We start from the raw sequence: 12335 nt of genomic DNA, 5'->3' as shown, positions 1-12335 counted from the left end.
GTTCCTCCCTGCCTCTTCTCAGAGCTATTGCTGTTTCTCTCTCTCTTTGTCTCCACATCTTTCTCTCCCTCTCCTCTCCTGGCCTTATTGTCCCTCTCTCTCCTGCAGCCTCTCCCCTTTCCTGCCCCTCCCCTCACCCTTTCCCCTCTCTCCTGCTCCCTCTCCCACCCCTCTGTCACTCCCCTCTCCTGGGGCCTTTTCTGTCTCTCTCAGGCCCCTGGCCCGCCCCTGGCCCACTCTCTGTCCATCCCCCCTCTCTCCTCCTTCCCGCCCTTCTCCTCTCTCTCCTTCCCTCCCTCTTTGCCCCCTTCCCCTCCATCTCTTTCCCGCTCCTCACCACTCTTTTTCCTGCCTTCTCTCCCTGCCCAGATCCCCTTCCTCCTGCTCCCCCTCCCAGCTGGGCGGGGGCCGGGGCAGCCCCGGGGTCGGGCGGGCTCAGGCAGCAGGAGAGGAGGAGAGCCCCGGGGCATGCTGGGAGCTGTAGTCCCGGGGCATGCTGGGAGCTGTAGTCCCGGGGCATGCAGGGGGCTGCCCGGCGGCCATCTTGGTTCCCGGGCCATGCTGGCAGCTGGCATTTCCCCACTCTCCCCATCCCGCAGCCGGGGAAAAACTCCGGGAGGGCGGCATGGATGAGCCAGCAGCTCGTAAAAGCCCTCAAAATGAAGGAGGAAGCATGCAGAGGGGGGATGCAAGGGCAGGTACCCTAGGAGGAGTAGACAGGTGGTTGGAGCAGCTGGGGAGCAGGGCAGGAGAGCCACATCCATCCCAGGTAGAACTTAATCTTGCCAGGGGTGGAAAGAGGAATAAGAAAAGCTTTGAGAGGTACCTCTCTCAGGTGGGCTGAGAGAGTTGGGGCTGTTCAGCCTGGAGAAGAGAAGGCTCTGGGGGGGCCTTAGAGATCCTTCCAGTCCATGAAGGGGCTACAGGAAAGCTGGGGAGGGGCTTTTCACCAGAGAGAGTAGTGACAGGACAAGGATTAATGGTTTTAAACTGAAAGGGGATAGATTTAGGTTAGATATTAGGAAAACCTTCTTCCTCATGAGAGTGGCAGGATACTGGAAGAGGTTGCCTAGAGAAGTTGTTGATGCCCTTCCGAGGAAGTGTTCAAGGCCAGGTTGGACGAGGCTTTGTGACACCTGGTCTAGTGAGAGATGTCCCTGCCCATGCAGGGGCTTGGGTCTTGATGATCTTTAAGGTCCCTTCCAACCCAAGCCATTGTATGATTCTCTGCCTCCTTAGGAGCTGTGTCCTGACTTCTCTGCAGTACTTGAAAAAGCTTGGGTTTTGTTATGGGCAGCTCAGCAGACACCAGTGAGACTCAGTGCCTGAGGCAAGTTGCCTTTAAATTCTCTCCTGGCTGATGCCCAGCAATGGGGCTAATTACAGCCATTAGTGGCTCATTTCAGGCTGGCTGCTCAAAAGCTGGGCTGCCTGTGGAAGGTCAGGCTGGTGCTGGGGCCTGCAGAGGATGTGTTTGCAGCAGGGAACTTTGAGACGATTTATCTGTCTAGCTTGGTGTGACACATGTGGCATGGTGACAGTTAACATTTGTGTTGACATTTTCCCCAGAGTGAGGGAAAAGATAGGTGTCCTGCCAGTAATTCCTGGTAGGCCAGGAGAATTCTAGATGTCCATTTCCCTCTAGTTATGGGTTAGACTTGTCTAGGGAAACACCCTGCACTTGTGCAATGGCAATGGAGCTTTTGCAGTGAGCTCTGTGCAGTCAGAGGAAGCTAGTTTGCCATTTGAAGATGACAAGTGAGAGAAAAGAACTGGGTTACACAAGAAGGGTTATTTTACCCTCTCTATCATAGAATCATAGAATTGGCTGGGTTGGAAGGGACCTCAGAGATCATCAAGTCCAACCCTTGATCCACTACCGCTACAGTTACTAGACCATGGCACTGAGTGCCACATCCAGTCTCTTTTTAAATATCTCCAGGGACGGAGAATCCACCACTTCCCTGGGCAGCCCATTCCAATGTCTGATCACCCTCTCAGTAAAGAAATTCTTTCTAATGTCCAACCTAAACCTCCCTCGGCACAACTTGAGACCGTGCCCTCTTGTCTTGCTGAGGGTTGCCTGGGAAAAGAGACCAACTCCTTTGAATTGGTTATGAAAAAGCCTCTCCAGGAGAAGAACTCTACCAGCTCTTTGTATGGCTCATAGAGGTGGGGGAGAGCTTCTCAGCTTCTCTCAGATACTTAAGGGACCATTGTCACCTGTAGTGGCAATGAATGAATGCTGAAGCTTAAACCAATGCAAGGTTTAAGGATTAAAGGAGGCTTTTCCTTTCCTTCAGCCCCCTTCCCCCTGTGAATTGGTTCGGCCCCACCCACCGTTGCCCCTGGCAACTGCCGTTAGGGGCGACTCTGCCGTTGTGGCTCCTGTACTGAGCTGTGCTGGGCTGTGTCTCTCCAGCTGCTCCTGGTTCAAGATCTGAACAGGTTGCACCTCGCTGCCGCCCACGGTCACCTGTCCTGGCTGAGGTTCTGGAACTCGTGGATCAAGATTTTGGGGCATCGACTGCCGTGACAGGGAGAATCGGTGAGGGGCTGCGGGCAGCATGCTCGGGTGGCCTGTGGGAGCATCCCCCCTGCAGAGTTTGTGTGGGATCCCCTTGGAGCTGATTGCTTGCAAAGCAAGATGTGCCCTGTCAGCTGGGAGGGGGAACTTGAGAGCTTTCCAGTGCCGGGAGCTGCTGGGTGGGCGCCAGTGCTCCTGGAGGTGCTGGGCTGCTGCTTGGCCCTGCTCTCCCTGCAGGGTTCTCTTGCAGCTGCTGAGGCCTCCCCAGGTCTCTCCTGCCCTGTGGGTGATGTGTGCGGGGTTGCAGCAGCAGCAGCAGCAGCAGGAGCAGCAGGGTCCCCCAGGCTGGGTGGTGCCACAGCTTTGGTTCTTTCCTTGTCTGTCAGTGTTAAGCTCCCATGTTTAATTCTCAGGACACCTCTCCATCTGGCATCTGCAAACGGCCACACAGAGGTCGTCACATTTCTAGTAAAGCACGGCAGCCAGTTGGATGCTGTTGATAATTTTGGGAGAACACCCCTGATGAAGGTGAGTGAGAGAAGTTCTGCTCTTGGAAGAGGGGCTTATTGAGTGTGCATGAAAGGAGAGGTGTCTGGCAGGACTCTTGTGCGCAGAGCTGTGCGGAAACACGCCTGTTGGATTTGGAGTGGAACAGGCACCTGTCAGGTCATCTTTGCAGGTGCTCTTCTTTGCCAGTGGTCAGAAGCTGGGCGAGCTGTGATGGAGTGAAATGTGAGTTTTGGAAGTCCTTCATTTTTTTTTTTTTGTGTGTGTGTGTGTGTTGTTCCCAGGCAGTACAGCTCAGAGAACAAGACTGTGTGACTTTTCTGCTAGAGCAGGGTGCCGACCCAAATCTTGCAGACATCGATGGCAACACTGCCCTCCAGTTGGCCATCCTGGCTCGTAGTAAAAACCTCGTGGGGCAGTTAATCAAGCATGGTGCCAAACTGGGTGCCAAGAATAAGGTAAATATAAATATTTCTTCAAGAAGTCCTTTCAGAAAGTGGCAGCAATACTTCTTTTACAGATTTTTTTTTTTTTTACTTTGATTATTAAGATGATGCATTTCTCTGACTTTTCAGAAGGGCAGTACCCCACTAACTCTTGCTATCACTGAAGAACACGAGGAGATATTAGAAGATCTCCTGAAAGCAGGAGCTGATGTGCATGCTCGAGATGAGCAGGAGAAGGAGGGGGTGCAGGAAGAAGGAGGGGGTCCAGGAGGAGGAGGTGGTCAAGGAAGAGGAAGGGATCCAGGAAGAGAAGGGGATTCAGAAGGAGGAGGGTATCCAGGATTAGGAGGGGGTCCAGGAAAGCAAAGACTTTGGTTTGCTCCTTGAGTGTTTATCCAAATGTGTTCATTGTAAAGGAATGGGGAAAATATTTCTTCCGAGAGCAAGTTGGAATGAAAATAATGACTGTGTCTGTGTCAAATGATCCATGGCATTGCATGTTTTGAATCTTTCAGAACCCCACTCATGATTGCTGCTTCTGTTGGGGAGATGTATTTGGTCAAAGTTCTCCTTTCTCACGGAGCCAATTGTCGCAGTGAGGGAAGACTCGGACACTCAATATGAGTTATCAGCAGGCTTCATTTATTGATTATAGCACACTGTATTTATGCAGTCCTTAATAAGCCAATACATATTCTGTAATCTAACCACCCTATTGGATATTATTCTAAATGTCAACCCCACCTTAAGTTCCTTGGTTATCTACATCCTTCTGTTACATTCTTTAGCTAACCACAAGTCCCTTTTGTTGTATAATGGCTACAGTCAAGGACATAGTGCCCATACGAGGTGGTAGTTAGCAACATTCATGCAACATCGGCAGATCAGACTAGCTGAGTTTGATGTTTCCCAAGAACTTCTTCAGCCATCTGCAACATGTCTACATGGCCCTTGTCACACAACCAATCCTCCACAGCCAATATTTCCCATGAAGACAAAGATGGGAGGATAGATGTGGATTATGCTGATCTCAATGGCCATTTACGGTAAACTTTGAACTTTATGATTAGAATGCGGTGTGGTCTCTTCCTCTTCCAATAAACCTCTTCCAATGTCATTTTCACACCTTGAAGTCTCTCTTCCCTTTTCCCCTTTTATCTTCCTTTGGGAGGGTGGAAGGGGGGTGGAGGGAGTGGTACCAGAGCAATTCTGTCACCTGGGCTTTTTTTTTTTTTTTTTTTTTTTTTTTTGGTTAGCACTGAGATTCTCTCAGGTGGTTCTCTGTGCCTAGAAGGCAGGCTGAAAAAATGTTCTGAGCAGGAGTTAATAACTTGGAAGGTGGGAATGTTTATTTATAGGGTGAATGTGACTGCGGGGAATGCTGGAGTGAGTTCTGTGTGTATTACCAATACAAATACTGAGGAGTTTATGAATTTTTAAAAACATTTGCGGGGGGGGGGGGGGGGAGAATAATAAATTGGTATTAACTGTGGTGCCAGCATGTGGTTCTTTTTACCAACTTTATTTCCTCTCTTTCTCTGTGCAGTGTAAGTCACTAGCTGGCAAAACTGGAGGACACAGAAGAAGCTCCTGCAGGGGATGCACTTCGATCTCCTGAGCAGGCAGGAGCTGCTCCAATTTTTTGGGGTGCACCTGCTGTGGACGGAAGAGGTAGGATCCTTATCTATGGAGGAGCTCAAGAGGAAAATGATGTTACCTTTTCGTGAGGTGGTTTGTATTGTCAGCACTGACTGTGCTCCCTGGTGACTTCAGTGCAGGCATCAGGAGGAGCAGCACAAGAAGCTTTGTGAAGTTGCTGATTTGTTACTTTTTGGCCTTGTCAGGCTGTTGTGATTTGTGTGCTCCACGTCTACTGCCAGGATTCTGTCCCATAGAATTAATTTTTTAATATAAATGAACTCTAGATTGGAACCTGTTCTTCTTTTAGTTTTTTTAAGTGTGTTATATCAGAACTCTGTGGCAAATGGGCAGCAGAGAGTGTTCAGGGAGCATTTCTTGGCATTAACAGTGCAGTCTGGCTGGCACTGCAAAGCGCATCATGAGAGTCCCTTTGCTGTGCTGCAGTAACAGAGAGTTAGGGGGTAAGCTGGGGTGATCCTGAGAGACTTTCTGAGGTCCTCTGAAGTGTATGTTTTGGGGAGGAGTCCTTGTGCCACATCCATTCCATGTGCTTGTGGTCAAATGAAGAGAAGCAGCACTCCCTCCTGCTCTGAGGCAGGCCCTCTCCTACATCGTCCCGATCCTAGTCGCAGTAGCCTTCCTAACCCTGGTAGAACGAAAAGTACTAAGCTACATACAAGCCCGCAAAGGACCCAACATTGTAGGCCCATTCGGACTTCTCCAGCCAATAGCGGAGGGGGTAAAACTATTTATCAAAGAACCAATCCGCCTATCAACATCCTCCCCCCTCCTATTTATCGCAACCCCAATGCTCGCCCTCCTGGGAGGGTTGTAAATGGAAATGTGGGGTAAATTGGAAATGTGGTTTTTTTTTTCTATTCCATTCCATAAACCAGGTGTGCAGAAAATGAAAAAGTGTAAAGAGGAGCAGATGTGGCAGCAGCAAGAAATAAGAGCCAGAGACTGATGAAAAATTCAAAGCCAAAATCCAGATGATTTTATTTACAGAAAGTACAAAAAAAAGAAGGGGAGGGGAGTAGGAAGTGAAAAGGAAAGGGGAGGGGGAGAGGATGGGAAGGGGGGGAGGGAGGGGAGGGGGGGAGGGGAGGGGGGGGAGGAGAGGAAGGGGGGGAGGAGAGGGGGGGGGAGGAGAGGGGGGGGGAGGAGAGGGGGGGGAGGAGAGGGGGGGGGAGGAGAGGGGGGGGGAGGAGAGGGGGGGGGAGGAGAGGGGGGGGGAGGAGAGGGGGGGGAGGAGAGGGGGGGGAGGAGAGGGGGGGGGAGGAGAGGGGGGGGGAGGAGAGGGGGGGGAGGAGAGGGGGGGGGAGGAGAGGGGGGGGGGAGGGGGAGAGGGGGGGGGAGGAGAGGGGGGGGGAGGAGAGGGGGGGGAGGAGAGGGGGGGGAGGAGAGGGGGGGAGGAGAGGGGGGGGAGGAGAGGGGGGGGGAGGAGAGGGGGGGGAGGAGAGGGGGGGGAGGAGAGGGGGGGGAGGAGAGGGGGGGGAGGAGAGGGGGGGAGGAGAGGGGGGGAGGAGAGGGGGGGGAGGAGAGGGGGGGAGGAGAGGGGGGGGAGGAGAGGGGGGGAGGAGAGGGGGGGGAGGAGAGGGGGGGGAGGAGAGGGGGGGGAGGAGAGGGGGGGGGAGGAGAGGGGGGGGGGGAGGAGAGGGGGGGGGAGGAGAGGGGGGGGGGAGGAGAGGGGGGGGGAGGAGAGGGGGGGGAGGAGAGGGGGGGGGAGGAGAGGGGGGGGGAGGAGAGGGGGGGGGAGGAGAGGGGGGGGAGGAGAGGGGGGGGAGGAGAGGGGGGGGAGGAGAGGGGGGGGAGGAGAGGGGGGGGGAGGAGAGGGGGGGGGAGGAGAGGGGGGGGGAGGAGAGGGGGGGGGAGGAGAGGGGGGGGGAGGAGAGGGGGGGGGAGGAGAGGGGGGGGGAGGAGAGGGGGGGGAGGAGAGGGGGGGGGGAGGAGAGGGGGGGGGGAGGAGAGGGGGGGGGGAGGAGAGGGGGGGGGAGGAGAGGGGGGGGGAGGAGAGGGGGGGGGAGGAGAGGGGGGGGAGGAGAGGGGGGGGAGGAGAGGGGGGGGAGGAGAGGGGGGGGGAGGAGAGGGGGGGGGAGGAGAGGGGGGGGAGGAGAGGGGGGGGGAGGAGAGGGGGGGGGAGGAGAGGGGGGGGGAGGAGAGGGGGGGGGAGGAGAGGGGGGGGGAGGAGAGGGGGGGGAGGAGAGGGGGGGGAGGAGAGGGGGGGGGAGGAGAGGGGGGGGAGGAGAGGGGGGGGGGGGGAGGGGAGGGAGGAGAGGGGGGGGAGGAGAGGGGGGGGAGGAGAGGGGGGGGGGAGGAAGGGGGGGGGGAGGAAGGGGGGGGAGGAAGGGGGGGGAGGAAGGGGGGGGAGGAAGGGGGGGGAGGAGAGGGGGGGGAGGGAGGGGGGGGAGGGAGGGGGGGAGCAGCAAAGGGGGGGGGAAAGGGGAGGATGGCAAAGGGGAGGGGGACTACGCATCAAAAAAATACCAGGGAAGGGCAACAGGGCTGTCATCCATCCAACCAACTAAGAACATTTATTCAGACTGACAGAAACATATTTTCATGTCTTCTAATCCATCACAAGAATCAGCTCCCAAGGATGTAATTTAAAGTTCATCAGTGCCTGGCAAGAAAAGAGGTAAGATTCTTCGTGTTACTTTTACAGGAGAGAGGGGCAAAGAGGTCACTGTCAGAACATTATGGCTACGAAGCCAGAGCTGAACACTCTCTGTGGTTAAAAGCAGACAGCAACAGAAGGAAATTGGCTCAGGGGCTTCCTGCTTTGAAACAGCACCGGTCACTCCAAAGCTGTGACTCTGGAGTAATCATCACAAAATAGGTGCAACTCCTCCTGGGCCATCAGGCCTCACATCACAGAACATGTTTGATGCCACGGATGACAAACATTCAACTCCCCTGACGATTGCCTGAACACTACTGAGTGAGCTTTCCCTAAAGAAAGGATAACTTTTGATTAGCCTCTTCTTGCCTATTCAAATAAAAAGACTGCAACAGAGGAGCTACAAACACAAGCAATGAGCAAGGGACAGCAAAGACCAAAAACTGACAGCAGAGGGTGTGTGTTATGGGTCAGTGCTGAAGGCAGCCACTGGACAAGGGAGGAGAAGAAGTGATGGCTGAAGTCTGAAACTCTGTGTAAGGGCTCCTTTTATGTTTGTGATTGAGGATTAACTCCAGTGAAAGGTGACTTCAGATTAAGCCAAGTCTATCTGTGTGGAGGAAATAGGTAAGATTCCTTTCTGATGGGTTTTGTTTTGGGTTTTTTTTTTTCAGGCAGCTGTTTAAAGCTCTACAAAGCATTTTGTAAGCAGAAAGTTTCCATGTTCAAGTAAGTGTAAAGCTAGCGGAAAAAAACCCTGTGCTTAGCACAGGAACTAAACAGATTTCAAGATGTTGTTTTCAAGAGGTAGGAGCAGTCATCTTTTTACTTTTACATAACACATTACCATGTCTAGGTTCTTCAGAGGCAAATTCATCCAGTTCCCACCTGTACTAGAATTATACAGAAAACACACCATTAACATTGTGCAATATTAAACTTCTAAAACATTCTTCAAATCCACACAAAAACAGGCAGTAACTCCAAGGGCCAAAGAAGTGAGGCCATAAACCAGCAGAGTGGAGGGAAGGGCCCCCTCTGCAGGACTAAAGGGAGAGCAGTGACCAAATTCACAGCTCCTCCAGGAGAACCCCTCTACAAACCCAAATGCCTCCTACACACAGTGGATCTCCCACACTGAAGTATGAAGTGAGATTTGTTGCAGATTTATTTATTGTAGTCAGACATCCTAGGTAAGAAAATTTTATTTAAAGCTTAGCTGGGAACATCCTATGGCATCATCTTTGGTTTCTGGGCACTCTTGGAAAACAGCACTCAAAACCCAAACTTTTCACCCCTAGCACACCTAGATGTTGTGTTGGGATGAGGAGGAGTTACACCATGAGTAATCCCTGCAAATGAGTTGTAAGTGAGGATGGGATTTCAAAATGTCTACCTTGGCTGCAGAAGAGGAAATCCTGTTCATCCATAATTCTGCTCCTATGGGTGAACTGGGATGCCTCCTACTGGACTTGGACTTCTGTTCAGAACCAGGATGTCCCAGGTGAGTTGAATGGTAAACTGGATTTGCAGGATTTGCAGCCACCGATGGGAAGTGTGTTCTTCCACCTTCCACGAAGCTTTCTGTAGGCTTTTCCTATTTTTTTTTTTTTTTTCCCCCCATCAGTTCTGAAACATTCAGACACAAAGAATTATCTCTGGTAGGAATAGATTAGGAATGACCAAACCCATTTGACCTGAAGGGTTTTGGGGAGCCTATATCATAGGAGCCAAACCTGCAAGAGTCACCAAGACTTGGGATTGCTCAGCACTAAAGCTTCAAAGCAATCTGTGAACGGAGTTTGCTCTGGAATTTTGGGACAACTTCATCTACCTTGGTTTTAGCCTCTCCCAATTCCTTTTCCAAGCCAGGTTGGCTTCCTCCAGGTTCCTGCAGCGCCTCGTAGCAACTTCCAGTGAAGCTTCTGCCACAGACAGCTTTTTAATGTCACCTCTCTGACATTAAATGAAATGGTTAGATGAGCATGAAAAAAGTCATAAGGACATGAATTCTGTCTTTAACTTATTTGATTATTCAGTTACAACTGTCTTGAATTCAAAAAGTAGGAAACTTTTGCCTGCCACCAGCAGTCAGCCCCTCCAAACTCACGGAGCAGCTAATGGAGGTTTCTGTTTTCTAATACATAAAAAAATATAATATAGATAATATTATACTTTTTGAACAATACACCAGCATACACTGAATCATGTTATTTTTTTAACCAAACCCAAAGCAACCTGTTTGATGCAAGAGCCACAGGTTGACTGCAGATACTACTCTGGTGACTAAAGGCATGACTTTGTATGAGATGGTTCTTGGGTCTCTTTCTGCATTCTACAAAGAATTAAATTAATACATTAAATTAAATTAATAATTAAAGTAAGACATTAAATTAATACCAAGTTAATTTTAGAGTAACAACTTTCATAAATCTGGACAGTCCCTCCTTTCCTCCAGCCACCCACCCAACTACCATCTCCCAAAGGAACCTGGTGTTTTGGCACTAGGAATACAAAGTTTTTCCCAGGGTAAAACCATTGACAGCACTCCTGGAGTTCTTCCCCCTCTTCCCTTTTAAAGAAACTGAAAAATGAAGAATAAGGTGGTTATATCTGACACATGCAGGTATTCACCTCACTCAAACACCCCAGGGTTGAGAGGAAGAAAGAAATGGAATTTTAAAGCACTGTGCACATCACTATTCACAGACAAACAGCGTCTAACAGGACTAGTTCCTGTTTTCCAGAAAATAAAAATTAACAGAATGGGTACAGCAACTTTTAAAACTTTGCTGTGCCTGGGACTGGTGGAATTTGCAGAAAAAAACTTTAACATTCTAATCAGTCTTCTGACAAGTTAATTAGCCTAACACAGCCACACAGAAGAAATTTAAATATTGCTGCACATCACAAAATAGAGAAGAGAAAGCTTAGTGGCTGAAATTGACTTTTTTGAGGAACAGGCAGGTCCCAAAAGACAGAATGCAGAAATGAACAGCAAAACACTGCTTAGAGCCTTCAAATATGCAAAAAGTGTGTCCTTTACCTCCCTTTTTTTTAGTTTTTCAGCCTCATAGTTTAAGACCTTCTCTTAAACCAGCACACTTGGCCTTTAATTCCTTGTTCATCTTTTCCAGCATGGAAACTTGCTTTTCAGCAGAGTTTGTGGAAAGTGTCATTAAAGCACCCCTGTGCAGCAGCTGATGGAATAAATGGCTTTCCCTCTGGAGCTGGGCCAGTGCCTCCTGTGTGGACAGAATCACAGAATCATTAATGCTGGAAAAAACCTCTAGGATCCTCCAGTCCAGCTGGGAAACCAACACCACTAAACCATGTCCCCAAAGTCAGAATAATGTGCTCCACTCTCCCCTGAGGTGTTACACAGGACTCCAGACCCCTCTGCCCAGCCCTGCCCCAGATATCCAACAGGATGCCTGCCCTATTCCCCTCAGAAATACCCTAAGAAAAAAGTCTTTTCAAACACTTCTTAGCATGGCCCAACACACATGTTTTGCAGATGCAGGGAAAGCATCAAAGGTCACCAAATTCCAAGGTTTCTTGCATGAGCTTTCTCTTACAAAGAGGAAGACCAAGTATGTTTAATCACACACATCAGCCTTTTACAGACAAATCTTCTTTACTTCAAGATGTATTTTGTATGGGGGAAAAAAATGCATTTGACTGCATTGTTTGCAGGAACAACACAGCCCAGCTGGAAATAAAGCAGCAGAACAGGAAATACCCAGCATTGTGGAAACGATTTTTCCCCACCCTAAGAAAACTGTACCCAACTTCAGACAGCAACACCACCTTCCTCTGCACGACTCTGCCATCACCAGTAGTCACTTTCTGCTCATTTTCTTTACCTTATTGTAAAATTTACTCTATAATTACTCTCAATTTACTCTATAATTTTACTTAGCAGTCCGGACTCTAATTCAAAACATTTGGCTTCACATACCTGCACCCCAGAGTTGGCAGTGGCTTCCTTGAGGCTTTTTTTTTTTTTTTTTTTTTGCTGGTGATGACACACGGAAAGTTCACCTCCAGGGAAAACCACAGTCTTCTTCCAAGGATTTTTCCAGCAATGGAGAGCAGAGTTATAGCTCAGTAGTGTGAGCAGTTTGACTTTTCTCCTTTCTTCTTCTACAGGGTGATGACTGCAGCGTGGTGTTTTCACCAAAGCTGTTTCTCACTGGATCTTTTGGAAGACAGTGAAATTTTAGAGGTTCTCTTCTCTTTGTCAACAATTCTTGGAACTCTCAGGTGTTTTCCTCAAAGCAATCTTTGGTTTTCTTTGAGGAGCACCCTGGGGATTCTTCAGAGATTGCAGAATGCTCTTTTTAATGTGCTTCCAGAGCACTTCAGGAGAGAGAGCTATGGGATGATCTAAAAGCCCAGCTTGAAGGTTTACCGGGAAGCTGTTTCTCACTGTACCTTTTGGAAGACAGTGAAATTTGAGAGCTTCTTTTCTTTGTCAACACTTCTGGGATCTCTTGGGTGAGATCCCAATCTTTGATTTTCTTTGAGGAGAACCCTGGGGATTCTTCAGAGGACTGCAGGATGCTCTTGTTAATGTGCTGCCAAAGCACTT

Source organism: Heliangelus exortis, chromosome 16 (assembly GCF_036169615.1).
Source record: "Heliangelus exortis chromosome 16, bHelExo1.hap1, whole genome shotgun sequence".
Lineage (NCBI taxonomy): Eukaryota > Metazoa > Chordata > Aves > Apodiformes > Trochilidae > Heliangelus > Heliangelus exortis.
This window is presented reverse-complemented; position numbering follows the sequence as displayed.